Raw genomic sequence first — 27,647 nt, 5'->3', positions numbered from 1 at the left:
TTTCCAGATAGTCATAGGAATTCTATATAGAAGCACCACTGCTTCAACACAAGGCCTTCACAGAAAATGAGTTTGGCCCTTCTTTTAAATGCACAAGTGACCTAGCTGAGGTGATACTCATTTGATTGATTTCCAATTCAGATAATGATTTATAAAGTATGCTTGACAGTACCGCTGTATAGTTTAATATTCCACCTTCCCCTTGCTCTTCCCTTTGCACGTTGCCTTCTTGTCCTTTTCCCTGAACTTGGTTGAAATGCTTATTAGTGTACCCGGTGCCTTCCCCCAAAGGCACAGTACTTTGTCCTTGTGACAGAGGGAAACACTGAACTCCATTTAACACCTCCTCTGAGCTAAGAAACTCAATTTCCCACATCAGAGAGATTGCAGTAGATGGGTGGCTGTAGATTGAAGGCAAATCGCTCCCATCCCACAAAGAGCCGAAGCGGGGGGAATTCATTGTTTCCAGCCTCTAAAGGCAGAGACAAGAGGGCAGAGAGGGTCTAGCCTCAACCTGTCCTCCTCCCACACTCAGCCAGGCCGGAGGAAGAGGAGGCACCTTGCAGCAGCAGAGAGTTCAGTGCTGGTTGGCATCCAGGGATGATTCAGAGCACAGGTTAGAAAAATGTGCTTAGGATCTGTTTATGATCTAAACCTTTTTGTGTGCATTATTAACTCAGACTGGAAGGACAGTAGGATCACTGAATCCAAATAGGGTCTTTAAAAGGAATTGTCTTTCTTCTGTAGTTTTTTTTTTTTCTTTTTCTTGTTATCACACCATCTCACACATCCAACCAGGCTAATGTCTTTCTTGCATTCGGTGCTGCAATACATATAATGAAGCAGTCCCAGTTATAAGAAGACAACAAAGGAAACAATATTTTGCATCTAGTAGGAAAATAGGACACAGAAATATGAATGCCTCAATTTTCATTAATATTTCAAATTGGCAGTACATTTGACTGGTCTTAGAGTGGGTAGAGATCACTTAAAAAACCCAACAACTTCAGTACTGGAATGGTGTAAAATGTCCTTGTAAATCACAGTAAGCACAAAGTATTCTGCCCCATTGTCTTCTGCTCTACGATGCTGTAAAACTCAGATATGGTCAAGAAAGTCTGCAGCATTTCTGCCAGTTGACAGATTTGAATAAACATGAGGAATGTGTATGAGGTCTGCTTCAGCTAGCTTATACATGTGAATGCCAGTTGCCTAGTTATGACATGTAAAAGCATCCCATTTCCTAAACATGGCAATGCCTATAATAATTTGCCCCAAATCACTCAGAAATTTGGAGTCTAACTTGTGAAATGAGCCAACGAATTCTGCATCAGGATTTTAAAAATCTGATGTGTTTCTTTTCTAAAGCAAAAAGGAAATCTTTGCAAAGGTGCAGTCACTCAGGACCACCCTCTCAACCCCTGACTCTCGTGGTTTTCTCTGCATGTTGTTCTTCTTCATTCAGACTGTCAGCACATTCTGAGCATGTCATTCAGCTTCCAGCATACTGTAAGATGCTCAAAACATACCATTATTATGAAATATAATGTGCTTTCCCGGGAGAGATACTTGGCAGAAGGAAGAAGGACATAAAGTCAGTCTTAAACTATAGCTCAACACTTACATACTCTGTTGTAGAACATGCAAAACAGGAGAAATCCCAACATGTTTCGGTTATATTGGCTGTCCTGTATTATGCACCCTGTTATCTACACAGGTCTGAGCCACAGTTCACAAGGAGTCCTATTGGGAGAGCAGATTAAAGCAAAGAACAAAAAGAGGCAAAGGGAAGAGAAGAAGCTTCTGTAGCTTTTGATGAGGAAAGTCTAATCCGAGTTGTAAAAGCTGAGCTATCTTCAGAAATGCTGGCTTGAAATTTCAGATCCCGTTAATGCTTCATTAAAATATTTTAGGTCTTCTAGTTTGAGGCAGTTGTGTGTGTGTACATTGTTGAACCTTTTTGCTTCTTAAAGTAATAAGACAATACTGCATAGAAGGCAGAGGAAACAGAGACCTGGGATCAAGTTCATCACCTCCTATTCTTAGTTTGGAACAGAAGTTCTTTTTTTTTTCTGTTTGAGAAGAACTACTCCTGTGGTAATAATAATACTGATGTTATAAGCAATGTACTGAAATGCTTATAACCTAAAACAGAAGCTAAAATGTTCAGATATCAAGACAGGCAGAAAGTTTGTCTGGAAAAGTTTAGAAAGTTGCTCCGAGTAATGTCTAACAAAAGATCTAATTTCCACTTAGACAGTAAATAAACTAGAATGAAAATAACTGTCGTCCATAGGTATGGCCAAAATAACTGATTCCTGTGACAAGCAGGATGCACAAAGAAGCCTCCTTCTTACTGGGATTTGCAAGGCATCGCTTTAGGGCATCACAAAGCTTTGTGGTCCAGACTGATTGCTGATGTTCTACCGAATACCACACACATGCTACCACCACCAGGGAAGTCAGAGATAATGTGATTTTGTCTGAATCTTTTCCTCTCACCGCTTTGCACACATCAGCACACATCCAGTCCCATGCAGGACTTTCTAAATTGTAATCACACATTGTGCTTCCTCTGAAATGTGCAAGCCATCTGCCACAACTCTGTTTGGTTTTGAGCCATTTCTTTGTGAATAGGTGCTTATCGGTCTCTCTTGTTATTATTTGTACTTTGAGGTAGGTGATGGGGAGTCCAAGACCACCAACGCTGTCTTCGTCTGACCAGATGCATGCAGAATTATTTTCTATAAATAATGGACGAAGTTTTTGAAAACCGTATTCCTATTTATACTTATGGTGGATTTTTCATTAGTTCTGGCTTGTGTATGTATCTTTTAACGTGTCAATAAGCAAGAATAGTGAAGCATTGTAAGTATATTATGACAATGAAAAGTGCTAATAACTTTTCAGGGAAAAAAAATCTAGTTTATAAAAGAGGGGGAAGACAGAGTTTATGATTTGCTGTTAATGCATGGTTATGTTTGAGAACCAGTGTTTTTAGCAAGTGCTTTGAAATACATGAAGTGCTACTAAGCAGTACTTTTTTCCCCCTGTGGATAGCTGAGAGCTGAGATAGCCGTCATTGATATATGAGAGGCAAAAGGACAGTTTTGTTTTGTTTTGTTTTGAAAGAAAACTCTGCTGAAGAAGTGGCCTTTATATTCCTTTGACCTACATCAGCTTAGGACTCGGTCTGATCTCCCATAAAGAATTCCATAGCCAGTAATTCTAATGCCCCAAATATTCTCCCTAAGCACTGCCTAAAAGCCAAAAAATGTCTTTCTCTTCACATATTGTCTCAGTGGAGCACAGCTGCTTCTGTGGGTTGTGGATAGAAAGGTGATCTGATGCACACTTCCTTTGTGCATGCATCCAAATACGTGCATCTTAACTATTTTTTCCACAGAAATCATCTTGAACGTAGTAGAAAAGTAAACGTTCTGTTCTCTTACGAAATGGAAAATTACACAACAGTTTGATAACCTGAAGTATTTGATAGAAGAAGCTCTCTCCTCCCCTGAAGTTTGCAGGTTTGTGTATGTGTGTGTGAAAATGAGATGCAAAATCAAAGAACAATTAAATAATTCTGGGTTAGAAGGGGCCTCTAGAGGTCATGCAGTCTGAGCCCCAGTCAAAGCAGGGCCTATTTTCAAGTTATGTTAGGTTGCCTGTGGCTTCAGCTGATCCAGTTTTAAATACCTCCACATACACAGAATGAATAATCTCCCTGGGCGTGAATTACAGTTTCTTCATATGCTTTCATATTTTAAGTGGGAATCTCCAGCTTAGTATTTCCCCAGTGAATCCAACTGATCATATCCATTACTGGAGATAGACAAGCCAGCTTCTTGCACAACTGTTGGATATTTTGATTTTTCAGAAGGCTTCAGAGTACAGGGAACCTGTCGGGCATATCTACAATAATAGTCACGCAGACATGAAGGCAGAAGATGCAACCTGTAAACTTAAGTACCACCAGTCAGACTGACTGATTCTAGAAAATACCTTTCCAAAAGTCTTTGAAATTTAAAGCGAATTGCAATTTTCTTTTCAAAATAAATAAATAAATAAAATTAAAAGCATTCAGTTCATTTTGGGCTCACTTGCCAGGGCTATTTTAGTATCTGAACTTCATTTGAAAAGAAAACAAAAATCAACAATTTATTCAAGGGAGCAAATTTCAAAGGTGTAGCCTGAAACATGATTTTAGGAGTTTTTAGTTTATCCCGTGCCCATAATGGCTGTCCAAAGAACTAAAATGTATGCTTGCAACAGATAGCAATGCAAACAAGTAACAGACTGAGACTTGGTAATTAATGAATAAATTCAAGAAGACAGCATCCTCTCGGCAAATGACCTTTTCTGCTTGAAGCAGAAAAGGCAGCAATATTTGTGAGGCTTGATACTTGTAACAGTTTTCATACCCTTCTTACATGGGTGCCTTCTGATGTTATTTTAGAAGATGGGAAAACCATGTTGGCTGCGTAGTAAAAGCATTATCCAGTTTCTCAGTGTTTCTTTCTTAGCTGATGCTGTTTGCACCACTTCTAAGAACAATAACTAGGAACATCATCCCCACTATATAGGCAACATTTGCAATGATACAATTCTGAATGGAGATGGTTCCTGCAATGCTGTCCAGAAAATAAGTGACTTTTACGTGGTGACCAAGCCCAAATTCAGGCTGTTCAGCTGTACCAAACCACTGTTGTTCACTGACTTCCAAATGCTTTACAAAAAAACAAAACAGAACAAAACAAACAAACAAACAAAAAACACTTTGAAATGTTTGGCAGCTTTTTAAAATCACTACGGTCAATTTTTTTATATTGGAGTGGTGGTGTTACTGTTCCTGGGGGTGTTTAAGGAAAGGTTGGACGTGGTGCTTAGGGACATGGTTTAGTGGGTGACATTGGTGGTAGGGGGATGGTTGGACCAGATGATCTTGGAGGTCTTTTCCAGCCTTAATGATTCTCTGATTCTCTGATTCTATATACAAGTATAAATAAAAACAGATGCCTTAGGATCATGAACGCAGTTAACAGATGTCTGACAGACAAAAGTGTCACTGGTGCTTTTTTCCATCTCATTTGAAATGTTCTTTTGCTTGCCTTCACCTTGTAGAGGTGACTTCAAAGTATGGTGCAATTTAAGGAAGAAAAGGAAGAAGCTAGGATCTAGGAGTTCATATTATTCTTTTTTTCAATTGGACAAGTGTGTTTCTCATGAAGACAAAAAAGAAGAAGCAAATTTTAATGTCAACTTGCATTAAGTTGGTTTTCAATTGAGATCTTTGAAAGCTACTTGAAGATTGCAAATGAGCAGAGGATAGGCAAGGGCCTGATAAAGGCACAGCAAGGCAGCCTTCTGGACTGTATCATGCAGTGTCGTCACCTGCATGTGGCTGCACTTTCTTTGATGACAGAGCTTCATGTCTCATTCATAAAGATGCATGTAAATTTGCAAAAGATAGTAATATTTACATAATACCAAAGCCCCAATGTTCTTTCTTCTACAAACAGACAGAAGTACTAAAACCTGCAAGAGGAGCAGTAAAAATCAGGGAATTTTTTGCAGGTGTTTTGCTAGAGGCCTATGTGAATTACAACGCCATGTATATTTCTCTGATACAAAACAATATGATTTTCTACTTAATTATCTGAAATTGGAACCAGAGTGGCAGGCAAAGGGAAAGATTGTTAGAAGTAAAGTACCCTGGACTACATATAGATGCTCTCTTAATAAGGACCTCAGAATTAGTAGCTGTTTCATGAGCAGTGTTTCTATGCCTTTGGATTCTTTCGCATGTAAAATTCCCGACAATAACCTCAGCTCTGCCCACATTATCTCTGATATTTCCCTTGGAAAGAGACAACAGTGCTGTGAGCTGTCTGGGGCCATACATATTCGCAATGAGTGTATGTGTTCTCTTTGGCAAGGTTGCTGCAGTCAAATTGTATTTGTAAGGGCTGAGTTCTGCTGAATTCTCTCAGACTCTCTCTTCTACCCAACAGTGTTTGACACAAGTTGTGGGAGCTTCATTATCTACCTCTCTTTCAAATGTGGTTGCAATCTATCACAAAATTCAAGTGATTAAGCCGGGCAGATAGACTTACAGACAACACTTTTGTGTAAGTCCCATTTCCTTACAAAACCAGGCAAAAGAATCAAATTTTGTCAGTTTCTGGGCTTTCAAGAAGAAAGCTAAATTAAGTTCCAGATGTGTCCAGCTGAAGAGATGGCTTGGCATCAGCGTATGTGTAAAAAGTGGTCTTACTGACAGTGGTCTCAGAAGCTATCACGCTGACTACATAAAAGTCCTTTTGCACAGTCATGACTCTCTTCTTTTAATTTCAGTTTTTCCTGCCTACAAAATCAGAGCAATATAGAGAGAGTGGGAGCTCAAGATTGTCACAGCCAAGAGGTGAAAACTCTGTGGATTGTCCTACTAAAATTGTTGGGCTTGTATGGGTGAATTAACTCTTAAAGAAAAGCTTACCCTTCCTGGAAACACTTGATGAGAGGTAATATGGTTCAGGCAGGAAGAAGCTTGAGGCTTGTTCATCACCATTGTTAGAAGCTGCTATTTGAACAGACAGCGAGACTAATACTCCGGACTAGAAAAATCAGTGTCTACACGGACCTTGAGTTCAGGTGTCTGTGTCCAGAACTGCTGAGCCTGGAGTGTGCTGGCAGTCTCAGGCCTTCTTTACAGGTCAAAAAGTTTGGACAGGTTCAGAAAGGTATCAGATCTCTGAAAGTAATGATCCTGAAGTGTGAGTTCACATGTGGCTTGTTTTAGACTCTACTTTTACATCCTGTAAAATGTACTAGGGCTCCTGTTATTTCCTTACTGGCTTGTAAAACTTTCTCTTTCCCAAATCCACAAGAGCACTGTTTACTAAGCTACTAATTCCTGTTCCCAAAAGACACCGGACACCTATAAGGAAAAAATTAGCCTGGGAACCAAAATTTTCAGCTTATTCTGAAGTTTTGATTTGAAGGAGGGTGGCAAGGAAGATGTAGTTAGAATCAAAATCACACCAGTGTAACTGCAGATTAGAAAGCCGGTGGCATCTGTTAGAGCACCACCTATTCATTTGCATTGCTGACGTTTGCTGTCACTGCCCGCTGATTGTGTGCTGCAGGCAGCCAGCTCCAGTGCAGTAGTCTGTACGCTTCCAGTGAGGTGATGATTACAAAGTGGATTGCCTGCAACTGATGGTTTGGAGGCATAATGGAGTGCAAGGTTCAAGCTTACAGGAGCACAGGCTCATCTAATAATTAGTAAGGATTTTGGTAGGTGATCAGTCCAGGCCAGCTGACTACACATACCTTCCTCAGGCTTAGCTAACAAAGTACAAGCTTTCAGGGTGCTGAAATACTCTCATGTGACTACTGCCAGGTTCACCGGTGCTGGTGAACACACTGCTGGAAAACAGAAGCAGGTAATTTCCTATCCCAGGAGGTGAGACACAGCTGCCACCTGCCCCCAGAAGGGACAGTCAAGGAGCAGTCAGCAGCACAGGCTGCAAAGGGATGTGTCAGCTGGACAGCTGGCGCAGACCATGCTTTACTTCTGAAAATGCCATTGCTTTTAACACCCTATAGGATCCAAAACAGGTAGGAGTATAACCATCAAGTGAACTTAGTTTGCAGTGCAAAGGGAATTACTGTTCCAAATGTTAAGAGGTCAGCTGTCCAGTTGCAGTAGTTTTGGATTTATCAAGCAATTCATTAATTTGTGTGCTATCTAAGTTTTCTCCAGGTACCTCTTTTTAGTGCAATACCGTCAAGCCCTTTGCGAACAGTCTTTGCTGCTGCCTAAAGGAAGCAGTAGGAAGCAGAATACAGGGTGAACATTTTAGCAACAGAGATGTGTGGGAAGTGTAAGCTTTTTCTGCCAAACCTTCTTGGCTTTTCTGTGCTGAATTTGACTTATTTTTCTGATGTTTTGACTTCAACATTGTTCTTTTGCAGCTCTATACTGCGTACATTTGAGTTGCTGGTGTGGCTGAGGACTCAAACAGTTGAGGCAAAAGTCCAGCAGCTAATTCATCAGGGATATCAGGTTTTAAAGATCTGACTTATTTTTCAGTAGCCAATGCCTTTCCTAGGTGCAACTGCTCATCAACTCTTGGGACTGATGTACAGACAGCAAACATTCTCATAGAATGAATGTTTCCATTCTTTTCAATGTGGAGAGAAATGCTGAATGAACTTGGTTACACTTTTACATTTTCCACTGTTTTTTACAGTGAGATTCTATTTAAAATGTCATGAAAGTTCTGTTCACCAAAAAAAAAACAGTAATTTTTATTCCTTTTAACACCTTTCTTTCCATAGTGCTTCAGAGACTGATAAACAAGATAAAACGATCAGCCGCAACTGAAAGGCAGCCAATTCCGAGGTGAAGCACAGCAGCTATAAAATGGCAAGCAGTAATGTTTCAAAATGGGTTAGGAGAGGACAGAATGAATAATAATGTGGGTGAAAATTTGGGAGGAATGTAAGAATACAAAACAGGAATTTGGTCAGTACATGCCACACATGAAGTTCATGCTAAAAATAAGAGTTACTGGTGAAGGATGAGGAGCTGAAGGTGCTTTTGCTCCTACATTCAGTTTACTGTCAAGAATATTCAGAGTGCAGTAACAGTAACTGAAATGTTTGACCAAAATGTGAAACGCTAGGCTTTTGTTTCACCCTACACTCATTATTAGGAAATCATAATTATTTTTACCAGTAAGGGCTATTTTATGCAAGATAAATGTCCAGCTACCCAGGAAAAGAAATGGACACGTGAAAGTCTATCATGTTCAAGCCAAGAAGCACTTTGTGTAGGTGGGCGCTCTGATTGCCTGTCCTAGTCCGTGGAGATGTTCTACTCGCTGTTTGACAGCAGGACACAGCTTGTTGATAGTTTTCCATGTTACTCTACACTCTATATTGAAGACGAGTTATCCAACCACCCACAGTTTAATTGCCAGCTATTATTCTCTGAGCCTTTAGAGCTAAAGCCTCTCTCAGTAAACACTGTCATGCTTGTGTGCGCATCCATATGTCCTCTGATTTCCCTGCAGCTTCTCTCAGGCAAAGTAGGCTCTCTGTTCGTCCCACAACTCTCATTTGCCCAACAGGCTCATGGAAGTTAGTGTTGTTTGTAATTATTTTCAGCAAGGCAGTAATTATGTTTGGATAGACCCAGCTTCATTATTAGTATTTTCCTGGCAACTCATCTTTACCCACTTCTTGTTTTTGAGGTAATGTTCAGCAGCCCCCAGAGCAGAGCCCTGTGGTGCCGGCCCATTACAGGTGCCCAACTCATGGGCCCTGGTGATCAGTAGGTCTGTACCGAAGGACATGCAGTAAACCTTACTCGTTAGCAAAGGAAGCTGTCAGTGGCAGCTAGGTGGTGTCACGTACAGCAAAACCTTGACTTTGGGTTGAGATAAGACACCCTGGAGGTGTAACTCCATCTCAGCAGGGGTCTGGTCCAGCACCAGAAGCAGACCTGCACCCCAAGCACTGTTGTCTCTGAGTAGCTGGAGGCACTAAGCCCAAGGGTGGGCAGAGCTGGGTAGGGCTGCCTGCCTCACGCTTCCACTCCCCACCTGCCTCTGCTGACAGGGGCCCCAATCGGCACCCTCCTGGGAGATATAAGCAAATCTTGGGGTGAATCTCTCTCCTCCACCTGTCCCCTGGGCTGGCGTTGGCCCTGGAAGTGGGAGGAGTGCCTCCAGAGCTGGCTGGGGAGGAAGAGTGAGGAGAGGAATTGCTTTGCCACTGATGCAAAGTTGATTTTGCCACTCCTGGGCTGAGTACAAAATAGGAATTTTTAGCTTTGTTTCTCCTCCCTCTTGCCCCCCAAGCTTTAGGACAACAAAATCCAATTTTGCATATGTTCCCGCAAAGTCTGGATTAGCTTTCAGTAGGCAGCAGAGTTTTATGTTTTTTTAAGTCCCTGATTTTATTTAGCTCTCCTGAAAAAAGCTGGCTTAGTCTGTAGCCTGAAATCCAGATGGATACTCCATCCCGTTAAAATTATTTTGCAGTTAGTCCAGCTAAAATGTGAGGAAGCAATCTAGCCTTTTGACACATATTGGACCCTTCTGATAGCCATAATAACCTCCAGAACCAGATGTCTGAGACCAAATCGTTTAGCAGATGAACATGTGTTTCACGGGAAAAGCATGTTGCTCGGTCTGTGTAGTAGGTGTGATGGGAAATATGCTGTATTGGTGTTCAGCTAGCACAAAGGCCAACTTCGTTCTTTCTCTGCTGCGTTGACATTCTTCAGCTTCTTTTCCACATTTTTTCTGTTTGTTCAGACAATTTGAATCTTGAAATGATGGAAGGATGCCTGCAGCCTCCTGGGTAAACTGGTGCTGTTGGCAGTTCAGCCAAACACTTTGCTATAGCTTAAGATTCCACCAGAAATCCAAAGAACTCAAATGCCCGTAGACTCCAGCCCAGGCAGACAGTGTGTAAATGTTTAGTCTGAGGTATTTTATTATCTTGTTTCTCTTCTGTTTAAGAACCAACATTTAACCTGTTCTGAATATTTTGTATGCAGTGCTTGAAAAACAGAATAAACCTGTACCCTCCTAATTTTTGTGAAAAGTAAAAATTTCAAAATTCTTTTGCTAAAGTGAAGTGGGAAATTATTGCTGTGAACTTGGCTTCAGTGAAATCCATGGTTTATGTAAAGAAATATCCTTCAGGTAGAATATTTTCAGAAAAAGATTTTTTTTTAATTGTTGAGAATTTTATTCAATGTGGACAAGAGAAAACATTCTTCCTTGAAATGCTGGAGAGAGTTCCATGTAATGGGCAGCTGGGAGACATTACAGATCAAATTAAAACCTTCTGAATTGTATTTTTCATAGTGGTTGGTGATTAATACTTATTACAGTACATGTTAAATTGACTTTACTCACTCTTGATGATTTAGACTAGATATTTATTCTTGAGTAGCTGAGAGGTTTGAAGAATTGGATTGATTCTGCTTGGAGAGAGGCTCGCGGACTTCAGTGCAAGATACATCTTTTTGGTCAAGTATTTCCTGCCTGGAGTTTTTTCTTACAATGAGATGGCTTGAAAGGAAGATTGCTCTATTATTTATTGCAGAGATGTGTGGGCGCTATTTTTTTTTTTTTGGTTTTACTAGGTGACATAATGATGTCTATCTTAAAATAAATGCTTTCTGAGAATTTCATTTTCACAGACATTTCAGATTGAATCCAGCTGAATCACTGGGCCAGCAGCTGCCCCAAATAATTGATGCCATTCATTTCAGGAGCATGACATCAATGTTTGGTTTGCCCAGGAAGCACAAGATTCAAGACGAGTCACCTAGGTTAGGACGTTGAGTTTCTATTCAGGTTATTCATTCACTTAAGGTGAATTAACTCAATGCCAATATAATCAGAGTACATAGCCCCATACTAGGGTCCCAGTGAACCAAACCTCATTCGCCCATCTTCATCTACAGTGCATCTTTGTATTTTATGGTTGTGGTGACCAACAGTACCAAAGCTTAGGAGATTCTGATATTTGTTCAGACATCTCTGAACGTATAGACTAGCAAGAGAACCAAAAAAGAGGAGCAGACTCCTCATTTAGTTTGTTGCTGTGCTATAGATGCTAGTGAAAAGAAAGGATCTTCAGCTGTATTTGTTGCCGTAATGTTTATTGAGTCATGTATTCAGTAGTGACATTGGGACACGTGAATGGAATCACTCATGGTCTTTTTCCTGCTCTTCAGTCATCCAAGTTCACTTTGCTGCGAGGGAAGAGATGACAAATGCATCAGCAGTATTGTTAAGTCAGAATTTAACAACTTGGGCAGAACTGTAACAATTAAAAACAATGAGGTCTTAAAACTAGCATGAAAATACTTTAAAATTCAATCAAGGCAGGTGATTTCTCTGTCCAATAAAACCTCCCTACAGTATAAGAATGGGCAGGAACATGAGCTTTTTGCTTTTATGTTTACAATTAAGACAGTTCTGTCTTGTCACCCTAAACCTTTGACCCTCCTAAACCTTATCCCTCTTGTTGTGCAAATCTATCTTCCTTACTTTAATTAGTAGAGACACATAGGCTTTATGACACAGGGAAGACTTCCAGGCAAGATTGGAGAATCCACAGACAAAGTTCTGCTCTGTTGGGCTGGAAGAGAAAGCTGTTCAACTCTGTTGCCACGGCTTATGATGGAGGAGTATGAGCCACATTTCAAGGGGGTGCCTAAGCCTTTCTTGGTATTCCCACTCAGTAAATTCATGCTGCTACCTCCAGTTATCAATGTGGATTACAATCCTATAGTGTCTTTATTTAGGCATTGACCAAAAAGGCTATTAAAACCAGTGAGACCTCCTGGTGATCTTGAAAAGCAAGAAAGCTCAAAAAAAATGTGAAATTTCTTTTAAAAAGAACAAACAAACAGAAACCTTGCAAATATTCTTTTCTTTCCATACACACCTGGGAAAATTTTTGTTCTTTTTTTTTTTTAAAAAAAAGTGTTTTGCTTGTGTTTGCAAACTTCAGCAAACTTGTTTACAAGACTTTAATTTGATGCTTTATACAAAAGCAATCAAGATATTTATCTACTTTGTTATAAACAACACATGGACAAAATTTGCTATAAAGCAAGACTTTGTCAGTCCTTCTTCTTTAATCCTATGGGAACTCCAAAAAGTGATAATTTGTTTTCCTGTTAATTGTAATGATTTTCCTTATGATCTAACAGAATATATGGCTGTGTATCTGGAAACTTTTTCTACTTATCTCCAAAATCTTAGTACAAATGATACTAACAGGCGACTAACCAAGGAAATTATGATGCTTGGACTGTGTCTTTGAAAAGGATGTTGTGAGTGATGCATGGTTATAATTTTCCGGATTGCATTCAGATGTCAGAACTGGCAGTTGTTTCCCCAAACAGCAGGTGTTCAAGCTGACAGACAAATGATAATAATAACCAACACAAAGTTATATGAGGAATTCTATACAGCACAATGCCTGTGTTTGACTACGTGCAGAGTGAAGTGAAGCGGCAGTGAAAGTTTTGTTTAATCCACAGGCTCATAATAACAGGGACTGAATTCAATCACTGAAGGCATTGATTTTCGGTTCTTTTCAGAATCTGGGGAAAGTCAGTACAGAGATTCGTATGAATGCTCTTTTTTATTAAAATGACAGACTTTTCCAGTATGATCTCTGCATATTCACCCCACGGCTGTTCTGTATGAGCATCCCTGTAAAGACCGCTGAGACAATTAACTGTCCTAGCCTCTGGGATTGTCTCATTTCAAACTAAAGTGAAGAAAAAGGCAGCAGTAATACATGAGCTGTGTCTATGAAAAGATTTGAGGCATAGACATAGGTACTGGTGGGAAATTTACAATTAAATGCATTTTTAACGAAAATAAGGCTACATCAAGGCTTTCAAAACCTTTTGTATTACAGCTCATGTAGAAATGTGACAGTTTAGAAAGAACCAACACAGTACTTCAATACAAACTTGGCAGAACAACCACAGAAGAAGCATAAAAAAAATAAATAAAAGAAGAGCCTGGTTTTTGGGATGTCTCTGTTTGCAGACTGTAGAAAAGATACAGGACTTGTTCTAAACTGCTGGATGATCCTTCCGACAAACCTGTGCTCCTTTGCTGACACGTACACAGTCACTTAAAACATACATTGCTGAAATTTCTTCCAGGACAATATTAAGCTGAAAAGGTGGATGATCCAAAGAAAATGTGCCTGCTGTCCAAAATGCCTGTTGCTCCCTCACTTCAAATATTGACATTCGTCTGGGTGCTTCTCGTTGTTTAGGTTGTCCACAGACCAATTTAACTGAGGCTATGCTGCCAAGAAATAGGACTTGTCTCAGTAGGAAATTTCATAATCATTACCACTCTTAAGTGTACACTTTCTGTCTCATTTCATTTTTTTTATTGCAATTGATGTAATTTGAAAATTGATGTACCTCATTACTTGCATGTCACCATGCCACACTGTTCTGCCTTCCCACTAACGTTAAATACACCATTTTTTCTACATTTGTTTTCACTTTATGTATGCATTGCTAGGTGAATAATGTTCAAAGGTCTGTTCACTGGTTTGTTACTTGGGGTTTTTAATTCACTCCTGTGTGCTTGGTGTCAGAAAAAGCCATTAAAAGTATCACACATGGTTATAGATCTATAATCACACAGCAAGTAGATTTTCTTTCTAGAAAAATGCTTCATTCTAGTTTCCATGATTAGCATTGCTAAAAGACATCGGGAGAAGGCAAAATCAGCGCAAAAGTGCACTTTTCTTTCCTCTACTGAATTTATATTACAGCACAGCTCTGTCACAATCACGGCTCCTTCAGCATTACAACCTCCCCGTGGAATAATCCCATGGTGTAGGTGTGCTATGGGATGTCAGGGATGATCCTTTAAGATAAGTTGTTAGAATTACTGGGTTCATGTTTCTCATCAGAAAAACAGAAATAGAGGGTAGGTGTAGTGAAATGCTCTATGTGCACTGAAACCAGCCAAGCCATGGATCTGGCACCAGCATAGCCTTTCTTTCAACATGTTTAAAATATTAATAGATGCTACTTACATGCACTATGAAGCATGGACTATGTGGAGTTTTTCATGCAGCTCTTAACTCATATCAAGAGCCGTAAGAAGTTCATCTGATGGACATGGATACAATGAAAAATACTTCAAGTGTGTTTAGCAAACAAGCAGGGAAAGGGAGAAGAGAACCAAACTCAATGCTAGGAGAGGGGAGGATGGAGCAGGGCAAGGAAATGGTAATTCCCCAATTTAAGTACTATCCAAATTCTCATTCCCTTTCCTCCTGTCAGTCTCCAGTTCATCTGTGTCCAACTCTGAGGAGGCCTGAGTGCGTGTCTGTACATGTGTGCCCAGACTGTGGGTGCCCAGAAAGACCACTTGTACCCGCTTATCTTTTGGGTATGTTCTTCTTTCAGTGCTACCAACAATGTGTTTTCGTTTCGCTAGAAAAAGAACATGTTCTACTTCACATTGAACCTCCCTTGAGGGAAAAGCGAACAAATGTGTTTAAATTGCAAGAAGAAAAAGTTCACCAATTCAAAATAGTCTGATGGGTCTCTAAACTCAAAACAGAAGCATGGGAGGTTTGCCCACCGGTATGAAGATGTGAATCTGCATCATTGGACAGGGAGGCCAGCGTGCCAGCAAAGCTCTCCCTTCACTATATAAGGAGAAATCAAGGCTCTTTGTTAACTGACAATTCATCAGTCTCTGGCAGGGATCCATCCACAGGCAAAAGAGCTGTGCGTCTACATTTCTACTTCAGTTGTAGTGAGACATACAGACGGTCTTGCAAACAGATAAATATTCAGCCCATTCCCTGGGGGCTGTTACCACATAAAGTCTGACCTGAGATACACTAAACTCAGTGTCCGTCATTTGGAGACCCGTCCATATCTGCTTCTGTTTATTGTGAAACCCGACTGTAGAATCTATTGGATAAAACCGCCTTTATTAAGCCTCTAAATAATAGCTGTGCTGCAGTAACAAGCCAGTCACGTCTGTCAAAAGCTTGAGAAAAGCTGTACTCAGTTCAAAACAGTACTTTTATTTCCAACTTTTTAACAGAGACCAGCTTCTAAATACGATATCTCTTTGCTCGTGTTTCTGGAAGTCAACCTTTCTGACTGTTTTTCTTTGGCATCTACTTCTCCAGCAAAGAATGACCTTAATCATTTTATAAAGAGCCAGTTGTTTTTTTCATTTCACAGTTATTAGTAGAGCAACACTTAACAATTGGTTGGTGCTTCCAATATATTGCAGTTTGCCCCACCAAAGTTAAAGGAATAATGAATTTTGTATTTGGACACTTCTTTGGAACAGCACAAATTTTCCCTTTAACTTGTCTGGGGGCTCTGCCCTGCTGTGTGTTTTCTAGCAAGGTTTACACTGGCTTCTCTGCTTGTTCTCTGTGCCGAGTGATAGCAAAATGGCTTCCCCTCAGTGGGCAGAAGGCTTACGGTCTTTTTGCTTTGTCTGGCATCTGCTGACAAACTAAAAGCCCACAAAACTGAGGGGTGGATTTCGTAAGGGTGTACCAGAGCTTTAAACCAGCCTGCAACAGAAAATGAACTAAGCAAGGGTTTTAGAAAACTGTCTGCTGCTGCCGAGTTTGGGAGAAAGGGAGAGCACCATTAGATACTGTAAATGAGCCTGATTTTCAGGAGATGGAGATTCTGAAAACCTTTAGAAGTGTATCAAACCCCTTTCAGATGGTTTTCTGAACAACCATTGTTTTTCTCTCTCTCCTTTTTCTGTACCTGTTGAATACTGCCAGCTGTGTAATTGCAATACATAATATCTGAATATCAACTGAAAAGTTGCTGATGCCTTACCTGGATCTTAACAAGAAGCTTCCCTCTCTGATACCTTTGTGATGCAGGAAGAGGCATCCTTGTTACTGAACTAGATGGGAGTGGACGTGTATTTGTGAAACCATAATCTGAAAAAACTCACAAGATTTTATTACAGGGTTATTTTTTCTTACTTGTGAAAGTTTTCAGCAAAAAGAAAATTACCCAGAGATGAAAATCTTACCAAAGCAGGGTTTTCCCATAGGATGCTCATTCTGTTTTCTCCTTTACTGTCTTTGTCCTCTTTCCAAAGGAAGGCGGATACCTGAGGGTCATTGTCAGGGAGCAGCAAGGCTCGGCTGCTCCCCAGGGGCTGGGTGCGAGGCGTGGCGGGGGCTCCCTGTGGCAGCAGGACTGCCAGGGGCCCATCCCACTGCCCCCTGCCTGGGCTGTGAAGTGCTGGGGCCAAAGCTCAGGCTGGGGCTGAGCGGAGCCTCAGCTTGCAGCAGCTGCCACAGGAAGGGGTAGCCCTGGCTGAGTTCTCCCCATGGGCACCAAAGGCAGGGGCCAGCCCTCAGCTGCACTACCTCTAAGTCCACCTTGGGCCACAGCAGCCACACCTAAAGGACAAGGGATGCTGTCATGGTCCTTACTATTTTTTTCTTTTCTTTCTTTCTTCAAGGAGTGATGAACTTCAAAAAAGATTTTCCTGCAGTACTTTTCCACATAGTACCGAATGACTTAACATACAGGGACTGTGCTATCCTAGGGATAGTTAATATTTCATATTCCATAAAAATTTTTAAACTAAGGTTACCTGAGGGGACAGAGGGAGAAGATGGGTGGTGCCGAGTGATGTGGTCAGGGTAAAAGAATAAATTGTTTGATACAGACTGCAAGGAAGATACTAAGATTCTACTTTACTACAGTCTAACAATCTCAGCACAGCTCTTGGGATACAGCAGGCCATTATCCCCTCTCAATCTCTGCACTGAATTCCTAGTTAGAGCTTTACTTGGATAAAACCAGTAAGATTGGTGCTAGGGTCTTCAGTTTCCTAACATCTTTTGTAAGGAACTGACATTCAGCTTGACTCTTTGGAGCTGGGAAGCCCCACCTAGTTTTGCATAATCTCTAGTGCAACATAAAGTATAACCAGCAATCTGTGTAACAATTCAGGAATTTCACACAGAGACGGTGAACTTGAAAGTCTGGTGAGCATTTGTGACATTAGTAATTTACTGCTTGTTGCAGTACCTGGATCTTTGCTGTATTAAACACCTACCATTACAATTGCCTCAAATACTTAGATAGAGATCAGGCCCTAAAATAAAACAGAAACCCTTCTGTGCTGTCCCAGTCAACCTCTTCTCCATCCTTAGAAATGAGCTGGCTCCTTCCTTCTCAAATTGTGTTTTCTCCCTGTTGAAAACTTTTCCACTGTGAACTCAGACAGTTTAAAATTGTCTCTTTTGCCCAGCAATGACCTGTTGTGCAAAGTCTGGCTGTAGCATGGGGAGAAAAATCTCTCTTTCTAGAAGAGCAAATGTAACTGTCCTCTTATTATCTCACCTAACCCCATATATTTATTAGCAAACCGGTGGGGGGAAGTAGAAAGCAAACTATTTATTCAGGCTTTTGTATTGTGTTATCAATATAGTAGTGGCCCTGGAAAGCTTAAAGCTTAACTCCAGAGAAGTTTGCCAAAAGTACCCTTAAAAAAATAAAAAAACAACAACAACAAAAAAAAACACAGTGAAAGAACTAATTATGTTGTATCATCCTGGAAATAAAGAGGTTCTGTGTTGCAGCAGTATGGCATCCCTATGGACACGAAGTTATTATTTATAGTAAAGAAAATCTAGTTCTTATTTGGCACTCTAAATGTTTTACAAACCAAGTCTGTCATCTCTATTTTACAGATAAAATTACTGAGATACAGACTGTAAACTGCCTGCAAAAGAACACCCCAAACACTAGCAGTAGAGCCAGGATAAGATTTTGAGACTCATGGGCACAGAGCAGGAAGCCCATGCCCTGCAAGAGCACTGACATCACCAGGTAAGAGTACCAAATGACAGGGGCTATTTCTTTGGGGTGGATTTTGGAGATATACTCCACCCTCTTTCCAGCCAACCACAATTCTACTACTGGCTTCAGTAGGAACTGAGTTTTAGACCAAGACATTTTTTAAGAAACTGCTATCTTTAATACATCTTATGTGTAGCAGCACCTATTGTCAAGCTGCAGCTGTTTGCCTTATTCACTGTGAGTGAGTCCTACATGGTTACATCTTTACAGCTGAAAGCCTCTTCTAAATTCTACTTCAGGATGAAATAGTTGCTCTGCAGGCTTTCAAAATCTCCACACTTAGAGATAATGCACCAAACCTATTGTACTAGCAATTTATGTCCTGTTTATGGTGCCATAGTTTTACTGTGTAAATGATCAGTCAGGATTTGCCCCCCCATGGTTGTTGTCCTGCTTCCAAAAGGGCAGGTGTTTTACTTCAAAGTGCCATGGGTTTTTTCTCCTGGCTGCAAAGTAGCCTGAACCTTCACTAATATGGGAAGGCCAGAGCCCCAGTGGAGTAACAACCAGCAGGTTTCAAATACTAGAGAGAGAAGGACCTTTAAAGCTCTCAAACATCTTTTCTCCTACCAACAATGTCCAACACGTCCCTTCCTCTTGGTGCTAAGAAGATGAGGCCCCCACTGCATCTTTTGAAAACAGGGAGAACAACAGCTTCCCATGTAATATAATTGCTACTAATAAGAATCTGCATCCCTTTTTTCACTGTCAGTTGAACAGTTGCAGACTTCTTTTCAGCCTTGAAGGACGTCATTTTTTAATTACCTCTATACTGACATTTTGCATATTGGGGCTAATTGTATATGGAAAGAAGAATGGCTGTATCAGATTGGATTGAGCCATCCTCTAGCTAGCCCAGGATCCTGCAACCAAAAAGTGACCAAAACCAGATGCCTAGTTAAGAGCATCAGGACAGGGCAAGCTCTCACTAGTACGTTGCCAGCATAGTCATATTTTCCAGCAATCTGCAATCCAGAAACTATCTCAAGCAGAGATGATATTGTGTTTAAATTCTGTCAGGGAAAAGGGAACATCAGGAGAGGAGACATTGAGTCTAGGTCTTGTACATTCACGGGTGGTACATTCATTTATTTGATACTGCATTGTTTTCTATTTATTTCACAGTTGGTGTAATTTACACAGTTGTTGTAATTTATGAATTATTTTTCAAAGAGTTCATTCTTGCTACTTGGCCACAGTAGAGAATTTTTATTACAGCATGAAGAATTTGTCTGATCTGATGTCACCTAACTCAGAAGTATTTTCCCTTTCACCACATGTCAGCCAACTAGCATTGTTTCCAAAAGATGCTGAAATCAAATTCTGCATGTTTCCTGTTTAAATCTTTATCAAACATCTCTTTCTTTTCAGAAAAAAAAAAAAAAAAAAAAACACCAAAAACACACAAACAAACAAAAAACGTTTCTTTCAGAAAAGCACTTGCATGTTTTGCCAGTTATATACTATTGTTTGGAATACTAGGTGGACTCCTTTTTTCCTCTTTAAGAAGACCTGAAGCTGCTTCTTCTAGTTCCAGACAACTAACCCACTAAAATTGGGACAGTATGTTAAAGTTAATGATGTGCTATGTGATTAAGTTCCTGACTTACCTGACTAAAACCAGAGTCTAGTAGTAGTAGAAAAAAGCATGTCTCTTATCTAAACAGTCTCATTAAACAAGTGGTATTTCTTGAAGGAAAAACTCCATTCAGTTTGCATCCATAGGAGTAACATGTATTACAGGCTTAATTTCAGGAAGGAAAAGTTAGAATTTTGATTCTCAGCAAGTTATTCATTATGATTTTACATAATAAATTGCACTCATGCACCATTATGGTTTTCTCTTGCATGCTCCAACAGGCTTATATATCAGTATGCATCGCTATTTAGATAGGGCCAACAATTAAAATCTCACTTCACTTACTTAGAGAACTTACTGAACAAGGACCAATCCTGAAAAAATAATAATAAAAAATAAATAATAATAATAATAATAATAAAATCCTATTAATTTCATTTGATCCAGTTGACTCTCAGGAAAGTACTCTCATTTGTAAAGTGAGACAATTGTAAGTCTTGAAGGATTAAAATTTGTAAAATTTGAAGGATTAAAATTTGAGGTCTTACCTCAGGCTTTATTCCATGTGCAAAATGCACATGTAACTTTCTCATCATTTTGCTGCAATAAAAATCTCTCCTATGTCCACACAGTGAAAGTCATTTACAGTGTAATTTGACTTCTCATATATTTCTTTGTTGCACCTCCTGGGAAACATGATCCAGGAGGTGAGAAATTAAAATGTCCATGTGTACTCTGGTTTCTCTTCAGATCGTATGAATCTATGATTCTATGTGTTAATAGGCTTAACTCCTGAGGACAGCTATGGGCACTGAAACATCCTCTAGTATTAATAAGAGATTTAAGTTTTCTACATTACCATGCTCTGTAAAAGCACATTCCTTAACATCACTGTGAAACAGAGGACCACCACATGCAGACATGACAAATCTCATGCTGCCAGGGTGAGACTGAGACACTTGTTCCTGTCTCCGACCCTCCAGCCTTAGCTGCTGCATCTCCTAGAGGATGCTGTTTTTCCGCCACAGGGATCCTCTCAGGCTGCCCTGCCCAGCTATTCGACTCCATATGAAGAACTTACAGACTTCCTGCTGCTACAGTTGAGGAAGACAAATGCCCTCCTGACAACTGAAAATGTTGAAAACACAAATATAATTATTCTTTCAGTCCTCATTTGGGTGCTTTGATTTAAAAAGAATTATTTTCATAACTGCTTTTCAAATATTACTCATTACCTTCCTGGCTGCTTTGCACAGTTTTCTTTTTCACTTAAGATGTATTGCTTATGCTGGGAGAAGCTGTGTGGCCCCACGGTTTGAGAACAAGACCAGATGGCAGGAGTTATCACATCCAACATCCAGTTTGCCACTGATGTTATGCGTTGCCTTGGGCAAATTGTCTGTTAGCACTGCATATCGAGTCCCCTATGCATTTTTGGAAGGAGTAGAGACAGTAATATCTTTCCTATAGTAATCCTCTGAATGTTTCTTAAAGACTGTACTGAGCACAGGGTGCCCAGTGCTCTGGGGCAGCTTAGTGCCTTTGACAGTGGTAATAAGTAGAAAGCTGAATCCTTACCTCCCACAACATCCCTGCCTTACCATGACAGTTGTGTTTGCACACTACAGCAGACACATACACCTCTTTTGTCAGTGGACTTAATCAGAAAAATGTAGCATGGGAAAGAGGCTGTAAGAGTAAAGTGGAGTAAGCAGGGGGTGAGGTGAATGCTGGCCTGCATCTCACCAACATCATTCTCCCTAGAGGAAATCAAAGAAACATGAGTTTTGCAGACACCGGCCTCTTAGTATAAATGCCTTCTGTGGTAAGCTTGATTCCAGCTGTTGTTGGATACCTGTGCTTGGGCTTCTCATAATTTTTTCCAATGGAATAATTCTGTAAGTATAAAATTAGAAATGTTTGTTATTTTTCTTGGAAGACTTTTTTTCATCATAAAACTAAACAGTTTTCTAACTGCAACGTAACTACAAGCCAAACTGTTCTATACAGTCCTGCTGATTTTTTTTTTTTCCACTGAAATGGCCTTCAAACATGAAGAGTGTGATGGGGAGCTGATCAATATTTGGTAAATTCTGCCAAGCAAACGTCTTTTGCTTGAACACAACAGTTTTTTTTTTTCACTGAAGAACTATGTTTTCCACTGCCTATTACCCCTAAGCTCAAGTGACAAATAGAAATAAGCAGGCCATTTTATACATAAAGAACCAGTAAGCAAAGATTACTGAGTAAGCCACTTTCTTTTTTTATCTTTGATAAACAAAGATTTTCTTCCATTCAGTTGTAAATTTTTCTTGGGTAGGCATTGCTGCTAAGTAAAAGTCACTGAGTAAATCTAAGTGTTGTCAGCACAAGGATGGCTTTAAGATTAGGACTAAAGCTAAATTCTTTCCCAAAAGAACTAGAAAGACAAACATTCCTCAGAAGTATAGATTGCAGCCTGTGAATTTTTATTAAAACATAGTCTGACTGAAAATGGAAACCTCCTATTTCTACTTGAAACTAAAGAAGAAGGTATGAATGTCTATAGGTGAAGTCTTTTTAAGGGTAGTTTCCTTCAAACATGATTATCAGAAAACCAGTTTAAGGGAGGGTTTTCTATTGTTACATGTTATTCTTGTAAAACAATGTGTTATGATTGGTTTTATTAAACATTGATCAGAAGGATCAGCCAGGGAGCCAGGGAAATCTCTGCGATAGCTTTCTTATGGGCTGTTTGCTCAGGTGTAGGAAGGGCAGTACTGATGTTTCAAGAACACATTTCCCTGAGTGTTTTTGAAAGAGCCAAAGAAACAATAGTTACATCAGGTCCCTCTGCTCACGTGGCTTATTCTCCTGTGGAAGCACCTGTATTTAAAATACACTCTGTGTCCTCTCACAGTGGTGAAGCCAGGAGAATTATTATTGGCAACATTTTCAAGCCTTAGATGTCTAGATTTAAGCATCTAAATATGTGGCTTGATTTTGAAGTACTGAACACACACATACATGCACACAGACATACGCACGTTTTATTGAAGTCAGCTGGAGACGCTGGGTCATAAACATTTTTTGAAAATCAGGCCACTTATTTAACTGTCTAAATATGGATTTATGAGCCTAGCTTCAGACACACCCAAGTCTAGTCATAGGCTCTCACAGATACAAGTGTATTGTCCCAACACTGCACAGTGCAGACTGACTAATCTTTAAGTCCCGTTCCAGAGTCACACTTCTTAAAATTAAGCTCAACGAAAATAAAATTGGGAGAATTATTTCCATATATTGAAACCAAGGATTATTATTATTTTAATCCTGGAAGGGAAAGGATTTGAACCTTCCTCTACAGTAACTGGAACCTAAATATTGCAGCCCTACTGTTAGCTAGTGAGAATCAGAAAATCAGATTGATTTATTGCCCAATTTTCTATTTTTCTTTGAAATATTACAGTGTTTACTGAAATCTATGCAACAGTTTGTGTTTATTGCTTATAAAGAACAAAGGGATCGCACAGCCCTCTCTGTGCCACGGAAGTGTTATAATTACACACTGCTTTCTACTCACAGCTTCAGACAAAAATGTGACCTTGCCTCAGGGACATTAAAATGGAGCACTGAAACCAATTTTACTAAAATCTTCATGTGAAAGCTGATGTTGGATTGGTGCAATACTGCTGCCTAACACCTGAGCAAGAGTTTGTCTGCAGTGCCAGTTCCTACAAGGCTCTGAGGGCAAGGCTTTTGCAATGCCACAAGCAGAGGGTTGCTTTGGAGCCTTCTTTTGTGTCATAAAATCTCAGTCAAAAAATTTGGGTCAGGGAAGTGTACAAAACTATTTCAATCACCACACATCTCTGACACTGTTCAAATATATTCAGTGATCTGCTTCCATCACAGTTGACAACACAAAAATGACAAAATTGACCTGAAGAAAGACTCCATAGACTCCTGCGCTGGTTTTGTTTTGGGGTTTGCCTTTTTTTTATATATTTTTTTGCTTTGAGGCTTTTTCCTTTGTTTTGGATCACAGCAGCTGGCAATTTGGTTCACCAAGTATTGCTGTGAAGAATTTCCTTTACTGATAACAATGCAGAACAAATTCAATTTCTTCTTCTCACCCAGTGCAAGGATCTGTGTGTTCTCAAGAACTAGCACATTTCAGAGTCAAAGGTGGTCCAGAAAGCATATATCCACAAATAGATGTGTCTGTTTTCATTTAGCAAGGTATTTTATGGTTTAGTTTATTCTCTCAGGTAGCCTTTGACTGTCTTTTCTCTTACGCTTTTTTCCTTTGTAATAGAGTATCACCAGCAAGGGTTAGATAGAGTAAAACAGAGCAACTCGGTGGGTGGTAAAAACACTCAGCCATGTAAAGCCTAACATTATTTTGATTCCAAACATTCTCTTTTAGAAAACAGTTTCTAAAATGATTGCTTCTGAGCTGGAAAAGACACAAAGGCTATCACTTGATCTTTTAGTAAAATCTGGTAGCAAGGTCAGTTGAAAGACAGAAAGTCATCCTGGACAAGCATAACTCTCTCTTTGCCTCTTTCTTATTACCTAACTTACAAACATTGGATGGATGTAGCCCTTTTGAATCTTTACAGAGTACAGATTTGTTATTTAGGGTGGTGTTAGTCTAGATTTATACTACTTAAGGGAACAGAATCATGCGCTCTGTGTTTCACTGAACAAAGTTCAAATTCAGGTGTTGTGACTGATACAGTCACAAACTTCCCTTCCCTTCCCTTCCCTTCCCTTCCCTTCCCTTCCCTTCCCTTCCCTTCCCTTCCCTTCCCTTCCCTTCCCTTCCCTTCCCTTCCCTTCCCTTCCCTTCCCTTCCCTTCCCTTCCCTTCCCTTCCCTTCCCTTCCCTTCCCTTCCCTTCCCTTCCCTTCCCTTCCCTTCCCTTCCCTTCCCTTCCCTTCCTTTCCCAGCACACAGAAGCTGTTCAGTACAGAGGGCGCCCTGTGGCTGCAGCCAGCTGGACTAGAACTTTTGGTCAGATCTGAAATGGTTCTTTTCTCCCTACAAGACAACTTTGTTTCCTCTGCCTTTTCAGCATATAGTTTATAAAGCATGATCTAAAAAGATGTGAGTGCTGAAAGTAAGAGCTAAAATGCAAACCAAAGAAAGATTTCTGATGGATGAGTCCACAGAGAAAAACATTTAAGTGAATGTCAGCAGCATTCATGTTCAAGCTCCTAGAAACACCTTTAACACAGAACTGCTGCTGATATTCATTTTACTCCACTGCAGGATGGGTATCCCTACTATTTCCATTGTCTAGCTTTATTTTTCTCATTCTTTGTGGTAGTTATGCAGTACGTGTTTTCCTAGGTGCTCCCTACAAACTCCATAAACAATGAGTGAGAGACTAAGTGGGGACAGATTGGTAGCCACTTTAGTCTCAGAAAAGAAATAGCGGGGAAACTAAATTTAGCCCTGAAAATAATAGAAGTAGACAAATAAAGGAGGAACAATTCCAAGTGAGGAGTGAAATGTGCATGCCAAGACTGCAAGGGAAAACTGGGAAAACTCTTTCTCCAGACACCCAGTAACAAAAGCTTCAGTCAAAAGCAATGGGAGATTCCCCATTCACTTAAACAGTAACAGTAGCAGAGCCCGGCTTTCTGGACAAAACATTGCAACAGTGTAAAAAGGTGCTTTTCACAAGTAGAGAAATCCTTCCTCTCTTACAAATTTTAATGGTCTTAGAAGGAAAGGGTGAGCGAACAAGTTGAAATATAGAACAAAGGAACCAGGACACAGGCAGCTACGAGTACCATTAGATGTCTGGTTGCTGGCCGATGATGACTTTTTGCTTCTAAATGTATAAATGCCCTGTCCTTTAGCTTCCTACCATGATTCTGTTCCCTCTTTTTTGCCCGCAGTTCACTCTACATTCAGTGTCATCACCCGACTCCTTTCTGACAATTGTCCTGTCTTGACCACAAGGATATGGAGACAGACATCTGTTTAGCTCCTTGCTTAGAAAGCTAGAGACCTTCAAGAAGGTAAGATAGCTTGTATAGCAAAGAAAAATTGAACTTGAGAGGTGAACAGTGATGGTGATGGCACTCTGCAAAGAGTAAGGGAAACCAGACAGAAGCATGGGTAAATGCAGAGTATAAAAGTCAAATCACTTTTATTTTATCTTTATTTTTTTTTCACTCATGCAAACAATTAACATATTGATGTAAGGTTACCTCTGGTACTTTCCATCACATAAACAGACTGTCTCACAGTCTGGGAATGATCTGGGAATCATCTGAAAAGTAGATCATTTGAAATAATTGTGCCAACCCTGGACAGTGAAGCAGTAAGAAAATTTAGATTTGTGAGGAACAGAGGGTTTTGAGCTAGTCACACTATAAAAAGATATTAAATAATAACCAAAAAATGCATAGGAATTAGAGATTGTGTGAGAAGATGAGATGTAAGAAGGGGCATTTGAGGTGAGAAACAAATCAACATGTTTCTAAGATCTGGAAGGGTACAGTGTGCAAAGTATATTAACCATAACAGGATTTTCAGTCCCTGGCTACCTTCATAAATAAGGATCTCATTAAAATGAAAGAAAAATTCACATCAGATATTTTGGGCAGCAGGACAAAGGTTGTTATTCAGGCATACGTACCTGCAGGTCTCATGAAGTACAAAGCCATTTGTGCTATGAGCAGGAGAGGGACTTCGTTGTTGCTGCTTTCTTGTTGATTATTGGTTAAAAAATTACAAAATTGAAAGATTTCATGAGTTCAGTGATGAGTGTAACTTTTGTTTAGAGAGCATCACATGCATGCACACATGCAAGATAGTGTGAAGAGGTGTGGGACAGCTATTTAACTGAACTGCTCTTCTCCAGAGGCACTAACTCATACAGTGCTTGGTCCTTCTGAGAAGTCATTAGAAGCATATGAATCTGAAGTTTCCCTCTTCTTTGCCATAATAGTGGCAACTAAAAAACTCACAAACTGCAACAGCTCCCAGTTTCTCTCTGCCTTCATCAAATTCAGAGAGGGTCTGGCACTGTTCCCATTCTTTTTTCAGCTTCTCAGTGCTTATGCCATTAAATGATGGTGTAGAGAGGAAAGGATGTTCTCCCTCCAATGATTCAGCCCAGCATGGTAGGGTTGAGGTGAGATTTGTTTAAATCCCTTTTAACACTGGAGCTTCATCTGCCCTTGGGAATAATTTAGTGAAGGGATTTTGCCCAATTTGTTTCCATGGACCAGAGTACTTCAGGGATCAAAATCCTTTTGGGGAACAGTGATACCAATCCTCAGCATAGACACTGCAACAGATTGCATGCAAAAGTCAGATAACAGGCAAAAAGGTGTTGTTGTGCACACCAGGCAAAATATGGCTACTTGGCATACAAAAAGCCTGACTCTTACCATGTGTGCTTTGCCGGTAAAAGAATAGTTGATATTTTTGATTCTATATGACAATGTGAAGTTATTGCTGCGAAATATCAAAGTCACTGCCTGTTTGAGAGGACAGCAGAAAATCCACATGCTTCAGTTTCAGGCTGCATATATAAATATGTTGCCAAATTTACAAAACGCACTGTTGATAGTGCTCTTTCAGGTATGAGTTCTGTAGATAC

The sequence above is a fragment of the Cygnus olor genome, chromosome 1, assembly GCF_009769625.2.
Source record: "Cygnus olor isolate bCygOlo1 chromosome 1, bCygOlo1.pri.v2, whole genome shotgun sequence".
In the NCBI taxonomy this organism is placed as follows: domain Eukaryota; kingdom Metazoa; phylum Chordata; class Aves; order Anseriformes; family Anatidae; genus Cygnus; species Cygnus olor.
The sequence above is the reverse complement of the archived record's forward strand: the minus strand, read 5'-3'. Positions refer to the sequence as shown.